This window comes from Natator depressus, chromosome 1, assembly GCF_965152275.1.
Source record: "Natator depressus isolate rNatDep1 chromosome 1, rNatDep2.hap1, whole genome shotgun sequence".
In the NCBI taxonomy this organism is placed as follows: Eukaryota; Metazoa; Chordata; order Testudines; family Cheloniidae; genus Natator; species Natator depressus.
Genome location: NC_134234.1, coordinates 57,013,861 through 57,032,966, shown reverse-complemented (window position 1 = coordinate 57,032,966; position 19,106 = coordinate 57,013,861). Strand labels below are relative to the sequence as shown.

At 44.5% G+C, this 19,106-nt stretch overlaps 1 protein-coding gene across 3 annotated transcripts in view; it reads right to left on the bottom strand.

Annotated features, from left to right (window-relative positions):
• The window catches only part of RCBTB1 (RCC1 and BTB domain containing protein 1), a 56,616-nt gene extending 37,691 nt beyond the window's left edge, over positions 1-18,925 (bottom strand). For 2 of the 3 annotated variants that reach the window (XM_074960528.1, XM_074960519.1), the window contains exon 1: positions 18,728-18,925. The gene's annotated coding sequence lies outside the window, so the exon portion shown is untranslated. Of the gene's footprint in view, positions 1-16,034; positions 16,056-18,727 lie in introns of those variants that run through there. The other variant, XM_074960537.1, reaches the window with a different exon arrangement.
• Positions 18,926-19,106: the final 181 nt, after the last annotated feature.

Genomic DNA, 19,106 nt, shown 5'->3' with positions numbered 1-19,106 from the left:
TAATGCCCCTACTCTACTTGCGCTACATTGATGACATCATCATCTGGACCCATGGAAAAGAAGCCCTTGAGGAATTCCACCATGATTTCAACAATTTCCATCCCACCATCAACCTCAGCCTGGTCCAGTCCACACAAGAGATCCACTTCCTGGACACTACAGTGCTAATAAACGATGGTCACATAAACACCACCCTATACCGGAAACCTACTGACCGCTATTCCTACCTACATGCCTCCAGCTTTCACCCTGACCACACCACACGATCCATTCTCTACAGCCAAGCTCTGCAATACAACCGCATTTGTCTCTGTCTGACAGGTTGGAGCAAACACCTACAAGATCTCTATCAAGCATTCTTACAACTACAATACCCACCTGCGGAAGTGAAGAAACAGATTGATAGAGCCAGAAGAGTACCCAGAAGTCACCTACTACAGGACAGGCCTAACGAAGAAAATAACAGAACGCCACTAGCCGTCACCTTCAGCCCCCGACTAAAACCCCTCCAACGCATTATTAAGGATCTACAACCTATCCTGAAGGATGACCCAACACACTCACAAATCTTGGGAGACAGGCCAGTCCTTGCCTACAGACAGCCCCCCCAACCTGAAGCAAATACTCACCAGCAACCACATACCACACAACAGAACCACTAACCCAGGAACCTATCCTTGCAACAAAGCCCGTTGCCAACTGTGCCCACATATCTATTCAGGGGACACCATCACAGGGCCTAATAACATCAGCCACACTATCAGAGGCTCGTTCACCTGCACATCCACCAATGTGATATATGCCATCATGTGCCAGCAATGCCCCTCTGCCATGTACATCGGTCAGATTGGACAGTCTCTACGTAAAAGAATAAATGGACACAAATCAGATGTCAAGAATTATAACATTCATAAACCAGTCGGAGAACACTTCAATCTCTCTGGTCACGCGATTACAGACATGAAAGTTGCGATATTACAACAAAAAAAACTTCAAAACCAGACTCCAGCGAGAGACTGTTGAATTGGAATTCATTTGCAAATTGGATACAATTAACTTAGGCTTGAATAGTTACTGGGAGTGGCTCTGGGAAGAAGGATAAAGGAGTTGGAGGCGCAAGTGGTCTTCTCGTCCATCCTCCCCGTGGAAGGAAAAGGCCTGGGTAGGGACCGTCGAATCGTGGAAGTCAACGAATGGCTACGCAGGTGGTGTCGGAGAGAAGGCTTTGGATTCTTTGACCATGGGATGGTGTTCCATGAAGGAGGAGTGCTGGGCAGAGACGGGCTCCATCTTACGAAGAGAGGGAAGAGCATCTTTGCCAGCAGGCTGGCTAACTTAGTGAGGAGGGCTTTAAACTAGGTTCACCGGGGGAAGGAGACCAAAGCCCTGAGGTAAGTGGGAAAGCGGGATACCGGGAGGAAGCACAGGCAGGAATGTCTGTGAGGGGAGGGCTCCTGCCTCATACTGGGAATGAGGGGCGATCAACAGGTTATCTCAAGTGCTTATATACAAATGCACAAAGCCTTGGAAACAAGCAGGGAGAACTGGAGGTCCTGGTGATGTCAAGGAACTATGACGTGATTGGAATAACAGAGACTTGGTGGGATAACTCACATGACTGGAGTACAGTCATGGATGGTTATAAACTGTTCAGGAAGGACAGGCAGGGCAGAAAAGGTGGGGGAGTAGCACTGTATGTAAGGGAGCAGTATGACTGCTCAGAGCTCCGGTACGAAACTGTGGAAAAACCTGAGTGTCTCTGGATTAAGTTTAGAAGTGTGTGCAACAAGAGTGATGTAGTGGTGGGAGTCTGCTATAGACCACCGGACCAGGGGGATGAGGTGGATGAGGCTTTCTTCCGGCAACTCACGGAAGCTACTAGATCGCATGCCCTGATTCTCATGGGTGACTTTAATTTTCCTGATATCTGCTGGGAGAGCAATACAGCGGTGAATAGACAATCCAGGAAGTTTTTGGAAAGCGTAGGGGACAATTTTCTGGCGCAAGTGCTAGGGGAGCCAACTAGGGGGGGAGCTTTTCTTGACCTGCTGCTCACAAACCGGGTAGAATTAGTGGGGGAAGCAAAAGTGGATGGGAATCTGGGAGGCAGTGACCATGAGTTGGTTGAGTTCAGGATCCTGACGCAGGGAAGAAAGGTAAGCAGCAGGATACGGACCCTGGACTTCAGGAAAGCAGACTTCGACTCCCTCAGGGAACGGATGGGTAGGATCCCCTGGGGGACTATCATGAAGGGGAAGGGAGTCCAGGAGAGCTGGCTGGATTTCAAGGAATCCCTGTTGAGGTTACAGGGACAAACCATCCCGATGAGTCGAAAGAATAGTAAACATGGCAAGCGACCAGCTTGGCTTAATGGTGAAATCCTAGCGGATCTTAAACATAAAAAAGAAGCTTACAAGAAGTGGAAGGTTGGACATATGACCAGGGAAGAGTATAAAAATATTGCTCGGGCATGTAGGAAAGATATAAGGAGGGCCAAATCGCACCTGGAGCTGCAGCTAGCAAGAGATGTCAAGAGTAACAAGAAGGGTTTCTTCAGGTATGTTGGCAACAAGAAGAAAGCCAAGGAAAGTGTGGGCCCCTTACTGAATGAGGGAGGCAACCTAGTGACAGAGGATGTGGAAAAAGCTAATGTACTCAATGCTTTTTTTGCCTCTGTTTTCACTAACAAGGTCAGCTCCCAGACTGCTGCGCTGGGCATCACAGAATGGGGAAGAGATGGCCAGCCCTCTGTGGAGATAGAGGTGGTTAGGGACTATTTAGAAAAGCTGGACGTGCACAAGTCCATGGGGCCGGACGAGTTACATCCGAGAGTGCTGAAGGAATTGGCGGCTGTGATTGCAGAGCCATTGGCCATTATCTTTGAAAACTCGTGGCGAACGGGGGAAGTCCCGGATGACTGGAAAAAGGCTAATGTAGTGCCAATCTTTTAAAAATGGGAAGAAGGAGGATCCTGGGAACTACAGGCCGGTCAGCCTCACCTCAGTCCCTGGAAAAATCATGGAGCAGGTCCTCAAAGAATCAATCCTGAAGCACTTACATGAGAGGAAAGTGATCAGGAACAGTCAGCATGGATTCACCAAGGGAAGGTCATGCCTGACTAATCTAATCGCCTTTTATGATGAGATTACTGGTTCTGTGGATGAAGGGAAAGCAGTGGATGTATTGTTTCTTGACTTTAGCAAAGCTTTTGACACGGTCTCCCACAGTATTCTTGTCAGCAAGTTAAAGAAGTATGGGCTGGATGAATGCACTATAAGGTGGGTAGAAAGCTGGCTAGATTGTCGGGCTCAACGGGTAGTGATAAATGGCTCCATGTCTAGTTGGCAGCCGGTGTCAAGTGGAGTGCCCCAGGGGTCGGTCCTGGGGCCGGTTTTGTTCAATATCTTCATAAATGATCTGGAGGATGGTGTGGATTGCACTCTCAGCAAATTTGCAGATGATACTAAACTGGGAGGAGTGGTAGATACGCTGGAGGGGAGGGATAGGATACAGAAGGACCTAGACAAATTGGAGGATTGGGCCAAAAGAAATCTGATGAGGTTCAATAAGGATAAGTGCAGGGTCCTGCACTTAGGATGGAAGAATCCAATGCACCGCTACAGACTAGGGACCGAATGGCTAGGCAGCAGTTCTGCGGAAAAGGACCTAGGGGTGACAGTGGACGAGAAGCTGGATATGAGTCAACAGTGTGCCCTTGTTGCCAAGAAGGCCAATGGCATTTTGGGATGTATAAGTAGGGGCATAGCCAGCAGATCGAGGGATGTGATCGTTCCCCTCTATTCGACACTGGTGAGGCCTCATCTGGAGTACTGTGTCCAGTTTTGGGCCCCACACTACAAGAAGGATGTGGATAAATTGGAGAGAGTCCAGCGAAGGGCAACAAAAATGATTAGGGGTCTAGAGCACATGACTTATGAGGAGAGGCTGAGGGAGCTGGGATTGTTTAGTCTGCAGAAGAGAAGAATGAGGGGGGATTTGATAGCTGCTTTCAACTACCTGAAAGGGGGTTCCAAAGAGGATGGCTCTAGACTGTTCTCAATGGTAGCAGATGACAGAACGAGGAGTAATGGTCTCAAGTTGCAATGGGGGAGGTTTAGATTGGATATTAGGAAAAACTTTTTCACTAAGAGGGTGGTGAAACACTGGAATGCGTTACCTAGGGAGGTGGTAGAATCTCCTTCCTTAGAGGTTTTTAAGGTCAGGCTTGACAAAGCCCTGGCTGGGATGATTTAACTGGGAATTGGTCCTGCTTCGAGCAGGGGGTTGGACTAGATGACCTTCTGGGGTCCCTTCCAACCCTGATATTCTATGATTCTAAGTCATTATGCAAGGTAACCTATTTCCCCTTGTTTTTTCCTCCCCCCTCCCCTCAGACGTTCTTGTTAAACCTTGGATTTGTGCTGGAAATGGCCCACCTTGATTATCATACACATTGTAAGGAGAGTGATCACTTTACATAAGCTATTACCAGCAGGAGAGTGGGGTGGGGGGAGGTATTTTTTCATGCTTTGTGTGTATAAAAAGATCTTCTACGCTTTCCACAGTATGCATCTGATGAAGTGAGCTGTAGCTCACGAAAGCTCATGCTCAAATAAATTGGTTAGTGTCTAAGGTGCCACAAGTACTCCTTTTCTTACTGTAAATAGTTTTTATTGTTTTTAATGTAAAAAAAGCTATGAAACCATGACAACCTTATCTCTAAATCTTTGACAAGATATTTAAAGGCTATAAAATCATAAGTATTCATGTACTTGTTTTAAAGGGACATCTCCAACATCAGGTTAAAAAAGTGACTAATAATGCAACCACCACCTAAAATTATAAGAGAGCAAAAAAGTTGTGTTTATTTTATTTGTTTACTTTGTGCATTTGACCGTACTTTCAGTATACTCAGTTCCTCCTTTTGTGTTCCTGGATCTTCACGCAGTAACAGGAATATACACATTTAACTGTTTTCCTACCTTTTTTAAAAAAAGGCAGAAGTTGGCAAACCTCTCAGCAGCAAATTTAGTACCTGAAACTACTTTTAATTCATTTTTTAAAAGTTGACTACAGCAAAGATTTTTCAAAAATAGTAGCCTAAAGTGAGACTCCTAAATTCATACTAAGGCATCCACCTCATTTTCAAGAGCACTGAGCACCCAAGAGGAGGCTGCTAGACACTCAGCACTCTTGAAAAAATAACATAGGTGCCCACATATGGATTTAGGAGCCTAACTCTAGGCTACCATATCTGAAAACTGTGACCTAGATTTCAAGTGTATATAGTCTCTGTATAGTTACTCATTCCACAAAAGCTTGTTTACAAAGTTCTTTCAAAACTAAACACCAGACAGACCTACACATTATTGTAATTTACACAGCTAAACAATGAGCTTGCATTTAGACTCTCTTAATCAGTAACAATTATCTATTGGAAGCTAGTTAGTTGCCAAGATCTAAAAACCCTCAGAATGGTTTACCAGCTTCGACAAATCTTTAACCTAGACTGCACACACAGCACCATACTTAGAATCACGCTCTCTTGTAAACCATCACCTTTGATTTATACTGAATTCCTCTACCATTGCAGTCCAACATCCTGTTTACTCTATGTGAAAAGGGCAAAGGTCTATTCAGAGGATAACGTATCTCTTAGACCTCTCCAGCTGCAGAGGATATGCTATTTGTATTTGCTCCCAACTAAAGAAGCAGCTCCTGCTAGATACAAAATGGCAACCAAACAATTATATATAGGACTTTTACACCCGTGGTTTTCAAACTGCGGGTCACGACCCAGTACTGTAAGACACTGGGTCGCGGCGGCTCTGGTCAGCACCGCCAACCAGGCCATTAAAAGTCCTGTCGGCGGTGCTGCCCAGCTAAGGCAGGCTAGTCCCTACCTGTTTTGACACTGCACTGAACCCCGGAAGCAGCCAGGAGCAGGTCCAGCTCCTAGGTGGGGGGGCGGGGTGCCCATGGGGCTCTGCACACTGCCCAGCCCCGAGCACCAGCTCTACACTCCCATTGGATGCTGGGGCAGGCAGGGGGCGAGGTGTCTGTGACCTAGAGCCACGCGGAGCCGCTTGTGCACCTCCACCTAGGAGCCAGACCTGCTGCTGGCCGCTTCTGTAGCGCAGTGCGGTCCGCGGTGCCAGGACAGGCAGGAACCCTGCCTTAGCACCCCAACTGCGCCGCTGACCGGGAGCCACCCAAGTTAAGCCCATGCCCCAACCCCATGCCCCAATCCCCTGCCCCTTCCTGCACCCCAAAATCCCCAGCCCCGACCCAGAGCCTGCACCCCCAGCTGAAAGTCCTGACTCCCTCCCACACCCCAACCCAAGCCCAGAGCCCCCTCCCACACCCTGAACCCCTCATTCCCAGCCCCACCCCAGAGCCTCACCCCAACCCTCTTCCCCAGCCCTGAGCCCCTCCCACACCCTAAACCCCTCATCCCCAGCTCTGTTGGGTTGTGGGCATCAACAATTTTCAACTGGGTCACCAGAAAAAAAAAGTTTGAAAACCACTGTTTTACACTATAAGTGCTTTAGGACTGATAGACAAATTTTAATTCAGCAACAAGCTTTGGGAGAGGAACATGATCAACTCGCTTGCTCAGAGGATTTTGAGTCAGGAATGCTGGGTTCACTGCTGTTATTCAGGAGGTCTGACTAGATAATCATAAAAGATTCTTCTGGCCTTAATCTATTAGGATTTCCTCCTACATGCATAGATTTGGCAATCATGTACATTCCATTGACAAGCCATTAGGAAAGCTTTTTTTTCTTTTTCTTTTTTTTTTGTTAAAAACTTTCTTCAGTAGATGAGTTACTACCTTTAAATGTATTTGAGTTATAAAGCTCACAGCAACAAACATAATTTCAACCCAGAACATGTTGCTTTCTATGAAATGGTGGTCTATGAAAGTACGTCTAAATTGCAAAAAACAAAAACAAAAACTCAAGGCAGCAAGTCTCTAAATCCCGGTCAACTGACTCAAGCTCACCACTACCCGGCTAAAAACAGCAGTGTAAATGTTTGGGCTGGGGATGAGCTCCGAAACCCAGTGGGGAAGGAGAGGGGTGGGGGAAAGGAGAGGAAATGAGGGTATTGGAGCTCAGGCTCCAGCCCAAGCCCGAATGTCTACACTGCTATTTTAAGCACAGTAGCACGAGAGCTGATCCAGACGCAGAGGCTTGCTGCCACAGGTCTTTTTCTGCAATGCATACCCTTACAATTCCTAGGAATTCATGGCTGACCTCTGAGTTTACTTGGCATATTTGCAGACTAACGACCCACATGATTCAAGAGATAGGCTCTTGTGCACACTCTATTTGGCACACAGAAGTAAAAAAAGACTGGAGGCGAACACTATAGGAATACAGACAAGCTTGAGTAATACAAGACCTCAAATCTACTCAAAGATGCAAAGTGCTATGGAAAAGAGGTTACAAACAGATTTGTCATGGAATGAAATTAAAGCTAAGTCTGCCTATTATTTTCAAGAGTAGAAGGAATCCCTTGAGATCAACTTTTTACACAATAGCTAAGAAAGGTATCTGGGCTCAGTGAAACTTCAGATTCACCTTGCATGTCCAGGATTGATTGTCCACTGTTTTGTCAGTTCACCTCTTAGCAGCCTTTATATTTTAAGGCTACCTCTAAACTACAAACACAACAGCTGCAGCTACGAGGGAAGGGGTTTCGCCATTGATATAATTAATCCACCTTTCCAAGAGGCAGTAGCTAGCTGAACAGAAGAATTCTTCTGTTGACCTAGCTGCATCTACATTGGGGGTTAGGTTGAGCTAACTATGGTGCTCATGGTGTGATATTTTTCTTCTAATTTTTAAGTGCAGACTAAGCCTTTGTCTAGCTCCTTGCTCCGATACTTAATATTTTTACAAGTGACCAATTTATTTACCATCTAATGGTGCTACCACCTATATGATCAAAATATTTTAAAGAACAGCTACATTGTTTGTTTATTAACTGTAGCACTCCTAACATTAACTGCAAATTTGGAAGTCTCATTTTAAAACATTTATTTTAGAGTGAAATCTATTAACATGGATATTTCTTTTCTGGCTACTGTAGCAAGTAACTGAAGACACCAGTGTGACTAACATGCACTCTCAGGAGGACTAAAAATTCACTGGCCATTAAGATAGGCAATTATGGTTAATAGCACATTTTACTATATATGTTGGGAACAGTGTTCTAAAATGGACTCCTTATGTACCCCACTTGAGCATCTCAAGCAAGAAAGATACCATACGTTACTCAACAAGGAGTCCGGTGGCACCTTAAAGACTAACAAATTTATTTGGGCATAAGCTTTTGTGGGTAACAAACAAAAAACTGGTTCTCTTTTCTCTTGATCTGCAGTCTAGTTTTCTATTCCACATCATATAATCTGATTTTATCCACGGATCTCTGACATGGGATCTTGTCAAATGCTTTTCCGGAAAAAAAAAAAAAAAAAAAATCTAGCTCCATTAGAGTCCCTGCATTTCTCATCCATAGTGGTAGTATTTAACAAGAACTCCAGCAGGTTATTCAAATATGAATTCCCTCTCTCTAAAAGTGTGATTGTCCAAGGCTTACCATTATACTTCTTAAAATAGTTTCAAGAATTCTTTTTTCCCTCCCAACACAAATGAGTCCTTTGCCTATAATTTTCTAGTTTCTTTCTTGACCATTTGCTATAATGAAATTGTGTTTACCAATTCACAACCCTCAAATCTCTCTGAAATATAGTGACCAATTAAAAATTTACAGATGTCCTAGTTAACTGCTTCCTGCCTGCTAGGTGATAAGAGAGTACAGTACTGCTTATTATGGTGGGTTTCCCACACCCACGTCACTGCAGTGGTTAGCTATTGCCAGTAGATGGTGCAGTTTGCTACAATATTTTGTTATGAATTGGAATTTTTTACATTAATGTCAGGGGCTCTTTTTGTTTTTGATTAAGCCTAAATTAATCAAACTTCCTTTAAAGCTCATTATTTCACAATATCTGACCTACTGCTTTGTCAGCTTTAAGAGCACCCAACTGTTTTAGATTCTGTTAGTTGTACGCTACAAGTTCCTCTGTTGTTGAAGGAAAATTAATTCCCAACCTGGTCACAGGTCCACCCTTTTCGCTAAAGATAGTATAAAACTTCCATACAGGGGAATAAAAACTTGTTTTGGAAAGATGTTAGCTTATAGTTACGCCTGTTATCAAAGCAATGTCCCACTTAGTTTCTGAATCCTCTGACAGTGGGTGAAGCAAACCTTCCAGGAACTAGTTGGTGTCCCTAGCCTCTGTTTGCCAGAAGCTAGGATTGGGTGACAGGGCACGGATCACTTGATGATTACCTGTCTGTTCACTCCCCTTGAGGCACCTGCCATTGGCCACTGTCAGAGAACAGGATACTGGGCTTGATGGCCCTTTAGTCTGACTCAGTATGGCCGTTCCTATGTTCTATGTAGACAATTTGCAATATATTATTTTTGTCCCACCCCTCACCATGTTCTAAATACAAACTCAGATTCCTGTGCAAGGCTCTTTGCGTAAATCATTTATTATTTTTATTTTTGCAGGAACAGCCCAGAGGAAACTACACAGCTATGAAAGCATAGGGATGAATGCGCATCCTTCAGAATCCATCCATACTACGACAAACTGTGGAACAGGATAACACTACCTTATTTACAAAAAGAAAAGGAGTACTTGTGGCACCTTAGAGACTAACATTTATTTGAGCATAAGCGTTCGTGAGCTACAGCTCACTTCATCAGATGCATTCAGTGGAAAATACAGTGGGGAGATTTATGTACATAGAGAACATGAAACAATGGGTGTTACCATACACGCTGTAACCAGAGTACCAGAAAACACCATGCTAGCCACTATGGATGTAGAAGCCCTCTACACCAACATTCCGCCTGGAACTGCAGCTAGCAAGAGATGTCAAGAGTAACAAGAAGGGTTTCTTCAGGTATGTTGGCAACAAGAAGAAAGCCAAGGAAAGTGTGGGCCCCTTACTGAATGAGGGAGGCAACCTAGTGACAGAGGATGTGGAAAAAGCTAATGTGCTCAATGCTTTTTTTGCCTCTGTCTTCACTAACAAGGACAGCTCCCAGACTGCTGCGCTGGGCATCGCAACATGGGGAGTAGATGGCCAGCCCTCTGTGGAGAAAGTGGTGGTTAGGTACTATTTAGAAAAGCTGGACGTGCACAAGTCCATGGAGCCAGACGAGTTGCATCCGAGAGTGCTAAAGGAATTGGCGGATGTGATTGCAGAGCCATTGGCCATTATCTTTGAAAACTCGTGGCGAACGGGGGAAGTCCCAGATGACTGGAAAAAGGCTAATGTAGTGCCAATCTTTAAAAAAGGGAAGAAGGAGGATCCTGGGAACTACAGGCCGGTCAGCCTCACCTCAGTCCCCGGAAAAATCATGGAGCAGGTCCTCAAGGAATCAATCCTGAAGCACTTACATGAGAGGAAAGTGATCAGGAACAGTCAGCATGGATTCACCAAGGGAAGGTCATGCCTGACTAATCTAATCGCCTTCTATGATGAGATTACTGATTCTGTGGATGAAGGGAAAGCAGTGGATGTATTGTTTCTTGACTTTAGCAAAGCTTTTGACACGGTCTCCCACAGTATTCTTGTCAGCAAGTTAAAGAAGTATGGGCTGGATCAATGTACTATAAGGTGGGTAGAAAGTTGGCTAGATTGTCGGGCTCAACGGGTAGTGATCAATGGCTCCATGTCTAGTTGGCAGCCGGTGTCAAGTGGAGTGCCCCAAGGGTCGGTCCTGGGGCCGGTTTTGTTCAATATCTTCATAAATGATCTGGAGGATGGTGTGGATTGCACTCTCAGCAAATTTGCGGATGATACTAAACTGGGAGGAGTGGTAGATACGCTGGAGGGCAGGGATAGGATACAGAGGGACCTAGACAAATTGGAGGATTGGGCCAAAAGAAACCTGATGCGGTTCAATAAGGATAAGTGCAGGGTCCTGCACTTAGGACGGAAGAACCCAATGCACAGCTACAGACTAGGGACCGAATGGCTAGGCAGCAGTTCTGCGGAAAAGGACCTAGGGGTTACAGTGGACGAGAAGCTGGATATGAGTCAGCAGTGTGCCCTTGTTGCCAAGAAGGCCAATGGCATTTTGGGATGTATAAGTAGGGGCATAGCAAGCAGATCGAGGGACGTGATTGTTCCCCTCTATTCGACATTGGTGAGGCCTCATCTGGAGTACTGTGTCCAGTTTTGGGCCCCACACTACAAGAAGGATGTGGATAACTTGGAGAGAGTCCAGCGAAGGGCAACAAAAATGATTAGGGGTCTGGAACACATGACTTATGAGGAGAGGCTGAGGGAACTGGGATTGTTTAGTCTGCAGAAGAGAAGAATGAGGGGGGATTTGATAGCTGCTTTCAACTGCCTGAGAGGTGATTCCAGAGAGGATGGTTCTAGACTATTCTCAGTGGTAGAAGAGGACAGGACAAGGAGTAATGGTCTCAAGTTGCAGTGGGGGAGGTTTAGGTTGGATATTAGGAAAAACTTTTTCACTAGGAGGGTGGTGAAACACTGGAATGCGTTACCTAGGGAGGTGGTAGAATCTCCTTCCTTGGAAGTTTTTAAGGTCAGGCTTGACAAAGCCTTGGCTGGGATGATTTGATTGGGAATTGGTCCTGCTTTGAGCAGGGGGTCGGACTAGATGACCTCCTGAGGTCCCTTCCAACCCTGATATTCTATGATTCTATGATTCCACACAAAGACGGACTACAAGCCATCAGGAACAGTATCCCCGATAATGTCACGGCAAACCTGGTGGCTGAACTTTGTGACTTTGGCCTCACCCATAACTATTTCACATTTGGGGACAACGTTTACCTTCAAATCAGTGGCACTGCTATGGGTACCTGCATGGCCCCACAGTATGCCAACATTTTTATGGCTGACTTAGAACAACGCTTCCTCAGCTCTCGTCCTCTAACGCCCCTACTCTACTTGCGCTACATTGATGACATCTTCATCATCTGGACTCATGGAAAAGAAGCCCTTGAGGAATTCCACCATGATTTCAACAATTTCCATCCCACCATCAACCTCAGCCTGGACCAGTCCACACAAGAGATCCACTTCCTGGACACTACGGTGCTAATAAACGATGGTCATATAAACACCACCCTATACCAGAAACCTACTGACCGCTATGCCTCCCTACATGCCTCCAGCTTTCATCCAGACCATACCACACGATCCATTGTCTACAGCCAAGCTCTAAGACACAACCGCATTTGCTCCAACCCCTCAGACAGAGACAAACACCTACAAGAGCTCTATCAAGCATTCTTACAACTACAATACCCACCTGCGGAAGTGAAGAAACAGATTGACAGAGCCAGATGAGTACCCAGAAGTCACCTACTACAGGACAGGCCCAACAAAGAAAACAACAGAACGCCACTAGCCGTCACCTTCAGCCCCCAACTAAACCCTCTCCAACGCATCATCAAGGATCTACAACCTATCCTGAAGGATGACCCATCACTCTCACAGATCTTGGGAGACAGGCCAGTCCTTGCTTACAGACAGCCCCGCAACCTGAAGCAAATACTCACCAGCAACCACACACCACACAACAGAACCACTAACCCAGGAACCTATCCTTGCAACAAAGCCCGTTGCCAACTGTGTCCACATAATCTATTCAGGGGACACCATCATAGGGCCTAATCACATCAGCCACACTATCAAAGGCTCGTTCACCTGCGCATCTACCAATGCGATATGTGCCAGCAATGCCCCTCTGCCATGTACATTGGCCAAACTGGACAGTCTCTATGTAAAAGAATAAATGGACACAAATCAGACGTCAAGAATTACAACATTCAAAAACCAGTCAGAGAACACTTCAATCTCTCTGGTCACTCGATTACAGACCTAAAAGTGGCAATACTTCAACAAAAAAAATTTCAAAAACAGACTCCAACGAGAGACTGCTGAATTGGAATTAATTTGCAAACTGGATACAATTAACTTAGGCTTGAATAGAGACTGGGAGTGGATGGGTCATTACACAAAGTAAAACTATTTCCCCATATTCATCCCTTCCCTCCACCGCTCCTCAGATGTTCTTGTCAACTGCTAGAAATGGCCCACCTTGATTATCACTACAAAAGGTTCCCCCCCACCCCCCCTCTCTCCTGCTGGTAATAGCTCACCTTAAGTGATCAGTCTGGTTACAGTGTGTATGGTAACACCCATTGTTTCATGTTCTCTATGTATATAAATCTCCCCACTGTATTTTCCACTGAATGCGTCCGATGAAGTGAGCTGTAGCTCACAAAAGCTTATGCTCAAATAAATTTGTTAGTCTCTAAGGTGTGACAAGTACTCCTTTTCTTTTTGCGAATACAGACTAACACGGCTGCTACTCTGAAAACTACCCTATTTGGTGATCTTTTCCAGGTCCACTTTCATCAGAAATGTAACGTTTGATTATTTATTTGTATTGTGGTAACCCGTAGAGGCCTCAGCCCACTGTGCTAAACACTATACAAACATAACAAAGACAGTCATTGCCTTGAGGAGCTTATATTCTAAGTATAAGAGAAGACAACAGGTGAAAACAGACATGACAGGATTTGAAGGCATCATGGCAGAGGTCAGTTTTAAGGAGGATCTAGGAAGATTCTGAACTTCATCCGTGTATCAGATTCAGCATCGCACCTGAAGTGCACATTTTAAAAATTACTGTACCAAAATATTCCTGGAAAAATAGCATATGAACAAGTTAATATTTTCATTTGTAGGCCCTCTCAAAAGATCAAACTGATGGCAAGCAATGATAAAGTCCTCCAGATTCCAAATATCCATTTTCATTCTTGTCATCTGATCCACTGACAAACAAACAATTTAAAATAAGAGTTTTCAGGACCTGCAATGCTTTGTGTTCCACTATGGCAGAACTAGCCAGCAGAAGGAGCATAAGGCCATTAACCCCATTCCCAGGGCTGTGATGACATCTTTGAAATGATCCAATGTACTAGTGCTCAAACAAGGACAAAAACAAAGAGCCATGTTAATTTCAGCTCCACTGAAACACAAACAAATGAACAAAAGTGTTCACCAAACAAAAGGAGGAGACTGGTGGGGAATAAAGCTGAAGCGTTTACACATTGCCCTGAAAATAAAAAATTTAAAAAACATCAAAGAAGCTAAATCCAGTATCTTTATTAACATCTGGGGAGGAAAAAACAAACAAAAAACCAGATATCCAGATTTGTACAGATTGAACAAATCTGAAAAGACTGAACTGCTCATGAATTCTCCTCATTAGTTTGCTTTTTGCAAATTTTGCAAGCCAATTGTCACGGATGTGGAGAACGATCATTTGGGCATTTAGGATTCCCTCTCCATCCCCTTGCAAAGTCAATGCCAGAAATATTTACAAAATGCTTTCAACTGATTTTTTAAAACTATTCCTAACATTAATCAAACTATTCTTAAAAGGACACAATCAATTTAAACACACTTCTGCATGAAAATGGTGTACTTACTATCATCACCCAAGAGGACAAACTGAACAAGTTTAGAGAAAAACATTTCTAGTCTTAAAACTTATATACTTTGAGCATTTGTTAGCGTATTGTTGGTATATCCACTTCCACTGTTTCCCTCAGTTGCACCCCAATCCTGCAACAGTTGTTCCTATAGTCAAAGCCCTGCATCTGCAGAGAAAAACTGGGAGGATCGGAATTTTAGTCAGTTTCCTCTAGTTGTATAGGTCTTTCATAAATTAACAGGGGAGAGAAACATCTTAAAAACCCAGAACAAAACAAAAACAGGAAAATCTGGTTGTAAAACCATAGGAGTTGGCAGTGGGACTCAAGAGCAAGTGCAGTAATTGAAACTTTTAACCAATTTTTAAAAAGAATTAAGTAGGGATACACCAACAAAAATGTGAAAATTCAAGCTTAAAGAGGGTCAGTCTCACACATTTGGCATTTCTTACTTTTGCCATTTTATAATAGCAACTTAAACATAAAGAAAGAGCAATAAGAACACAAAGATTGCCATTAGACATTTGAATCAGATATTTTTAAAGTGTGCAATTTCTCCTATACCACTAATTTATACTCTTTCCAAGTGTACTTGTTTGGTCTAAGGCTCTTTTGTGTTCCAAACATAAGCCTTACCATAAAGGCAGTTACTAGAATACAATCATATGTTTAAACCCCTGCACATTGCTGCTTTATTTTTAAATATCCTCCACTGACCAGTTTGGAGATGAAGTTTGTTAATTTTACAATGATTAAATATTCCTAACTATTTGCCTTGAGTAACTGCAAGATAGATAGATAAATAAAATGGGGTCAGCATTAGATCCTAGGTTATTATCTATAAACAGATATAACTGTTTTAACAGCTTTAACTATATAAAGTACTTAAGTATACTATGATGAATGCCAAACATTTTTATATAGTATTATGGCTACGATATGCTGATTTTTGTTTAGCTGAATCATCATTACTTCTGAAGCAGCCCAATTATCCTAAACAGCTCCTAAGACAGCATTTATTTCAATTTGGCTAAACACAGAGGAAGTAATTTTAAACTTATTGTTTGTCCCTTCTATGGATTTTTTTCCCCAAGAAGATCAATGATGGATTTGGTTCTCAAAATGTACAGGTGTTTGTTTACAATTACCTGAAATTTAGAACGGTGCAATAACCCCTCTCTTATGTTATGTTCCTTCAAAAACTTGTGTGTTACTCCATGACTTCTCCTAGCCTCTGCTATGTAAATATGAGGGAGAGACAAGGCTCTTTTTATATTTAATTTGTTAGGATCCTTTCATGTGCAATGAAAGCTATAATGATATAAATGACATCTCTGCATTCACTTCTATATTAAGATTCTTTAAAAGCAGGATCCCAAAAACCTTTATATGAGAAAAAAAAATCCTGTTCCTTAGACTAAGGGTTTACATTAGAAAGCATCTGAAAACCTTAATTACCCACCTGAGTGGAAGTTTTACAACTCTGTCATGACTGCAAGAGATGGAAGGTGGTGGTCAACAACCACTGTATCAGAGATGTCACTTGAAGAGACAGACTTATTACAGAAATGTCCAAAGTCCAAATTTCTCAAGAAATTAGATCCCTATTTCCATGGAGCAGGAAAGAAGGATGAGCTGAACAAAAATATTTAGCTAGCAGACACTGTGATAGTTGGTAGGGGAAGCAAAAGTGCTGGAAGGAAACTTCCAACATAAATGAAAAATTCAAGCATGTTATCAATCTAAGTACCAGCACTATAGAAAGCAAACACTTATTTCATTTAAAAAGCATCTGTGCTCATAGGATTAGAGTAAGAATCCTATGATGGTGGAATCTCCATCCTTAGAGGTTTCTAAGGTCTAGCTTGACAAAGCCCTGCTGGGATGATTTTGTTCGGGTTTGTCCTGCTTTGAGCAGGGGGTTGGACTAGATGACCTCCTGAGGTCTCTTCCAACCCTAATCTTCTATGATTCTAAGATGCTTGCATACCAGGAACAAGGGAACAACCTCCCAGGACTTTTGTAACCCTGCACTCTTATAGGGCTCTTTGGTGAAAAAGTTATATGCTTCTAATACTGGCTAATACAGTTCAGAGTCTGTACAGTAAATATAATGGTTTCTTTATCTTATACAACAGCAATACTCTAAATTATGACATATTTCATTATCTTTACTACTCAAATTTGGAAATAATAATAATATTACTATCACAGAAAAATAACATGGTTGTTAGTGTCAAGTACCTTTCTGTGACTAATTACCAGTTTTACTCTCTTCAGTACTGAATCAAGTACCTACTCCTTTCAGAAAACATTCCTAGAGTAACAAGTTTCAGAGTGGTAGCCATGTTAATCTGTATCAGCAAAAACAACAAGGAGTCCTTGTGGCACCTTACAGACTAACAAATTTATTTGGGAATAAACTTTTGTGGGCTAAAACCCTTTTGTCAGATGCATGGAGCCTGATGAAGTGGGTTTTAGCCCACGAAAGTTTACGCCCAAATAAATTTGTTAGTCTGTAAGGTGCTATATGTATTCCTCTAGTAGTGCGTTCTGACACATTAAGTATTTCCTGATCTTTCCTTCAGGTAATCACTGGAGAATTACTCAGGTTTCTGCTAGAAGCTGGCTTACTAGTGTTCTGCAATGCCATCCAGCTAATCCCAATTTGATTGCTGGCCTATTCCTTTATAAATTAAGAGTACTGCAATCATAAAACATTCATCCCTTAAGGGTGAAGAAGTTATTTATGTCATCCATCTATGGAGATGGATTAACAAGTACTGAAGAATCCTGTGGAGTTCTCTGAAGAAAGAAGGGTTCAAGAACTGAGGTCCTTGATGGAGAGAAAGGTAAAGTGGGAGGCAGGAGAGAACAGAAAGGGCAGTACTTAAAGTTCAATGAGGGAAGTGGAGGACAAACTGGGGGGGGGGGGGGTGAGATAACCTGGATTTGTGCTGGAAATGGCCCAACTTGATCATCATACACATTGTAAGGAGAGTGATCACTTTAGATAAGCTGTTACCAGCAGGAGATTGGGGTGGGAGGAGGTATTTTTTCATGCTTTTTGTGTGTATATAATAAGATCTTCTATACTTTCCACAGTATGCATCCGATGAAGTGAGCTGTAGCTCACAAAAGCTTATGCTCAAATAAATTGGTTAGTCTCTAAGGTGCCACAAGTACTCCTTTTCTTTTTGCGAATACAGACTAACAGGCTGTTACTCTGAAACCTACACAATACAGGATAGCTGCAGTGCCCTAGGCAGAACATCAGCCTTAATTTCAATTTGAATGTCATGGAGTTCAGGGTTTAAGTTAACTATATCACACGAACCCAAGTTTTGCTTTTTCTGTTGTGGCAGTCTCAAAAAAAGCCCTGTGCATTAACAGATATTTGCTCACCCATGAGCTTAAGCACAAAGCTCTGTAGACTGTTTTTCATTCCCCTTTTTCCTAAGTTTTACTGGAGCATCCAAGAAACAGCAAGAACTAGTTCAGATCCAAAGCAAACACCCCCTCTTACATGTCTCCCGCAGAAATTTGGGGGGAGGGGGAGGTGCAACCCACCCAAACCCCCAGGTAGAGAAAACGCGCCTCGAGCGCTGACCCGCCAGACATAGGCCGTTCAACCTGCTCCACCGCGGCGCCCGCCCGGGAGTCGCTCCGGAGCATCTGTAACAACCAGGTCCCGGCCCGCGGGAGCCGTAGCACAGCAGCGCTGAAATGCAGCCACCTCTGGGGAGAGCAGCCAAGGCCGGACCTATAGACAAGGCACCAGGCAAGGACCAGCCCCCACACAGAGCAACCCGGGGTCAAAGGCTCTGCCCTCAGCAGCTACCCGCCCAGTCACCCCCCTTTCCCACGCTCTCCCCACCATCACACCAGACTTTCCCTCCACCCCGAAACTCCCGCTAGAGCGGAGCGCGGCCGGGCCGCAGCCAGCGCTAGACAGACGCAAACCAAGCAGCTGTTGCTTAGGACCCCGAGCAGCCTGGGGGGTGGGGGTGGGGCTATTAATTTGTGCTGCATACAGAGGGGGGGCCCCCCCCAGTTAATATCCCTGCTCAGGGCCGCCCGCGGGTTAGCAGCGGCGCTGCGCCGGTCGCGTTACCGGCGCTAGGAAGCCGCAGCCGCCCGCACCCCACCGGATACCTGAAAATGAGCTAGGAGCGTCCTGCCCGGCCGAGCCCCGGCCCGCGGCGGGGGGCAGGGTCGCTGCTGCCCCGAACACGCCACGAGGCACCTGGAAGCTGCCACCCCGGCAGCGCGCGGAGCAGGAGGCTAATAGCTTGCGGGACGCTGCCGCGACCGGTCCAGATCACGTGACGGGAGGGGGGCGAGAAACCCAACACTCGTCACGTGCTCCCAGAACCCCGCCCCTTTCCCTGTTCGGGATCCGGGCGCAAGGAACCGAACTCCTCCTCCGGGGCCTCACGCGGAGAGTGACAGGTCCCGCCCACTCTCACCGCCCATTGGGTGCTTGCCCCGGCCTCAGAAGCAGACGAGACTGAGGCGCTGCGCTCTGATTGGC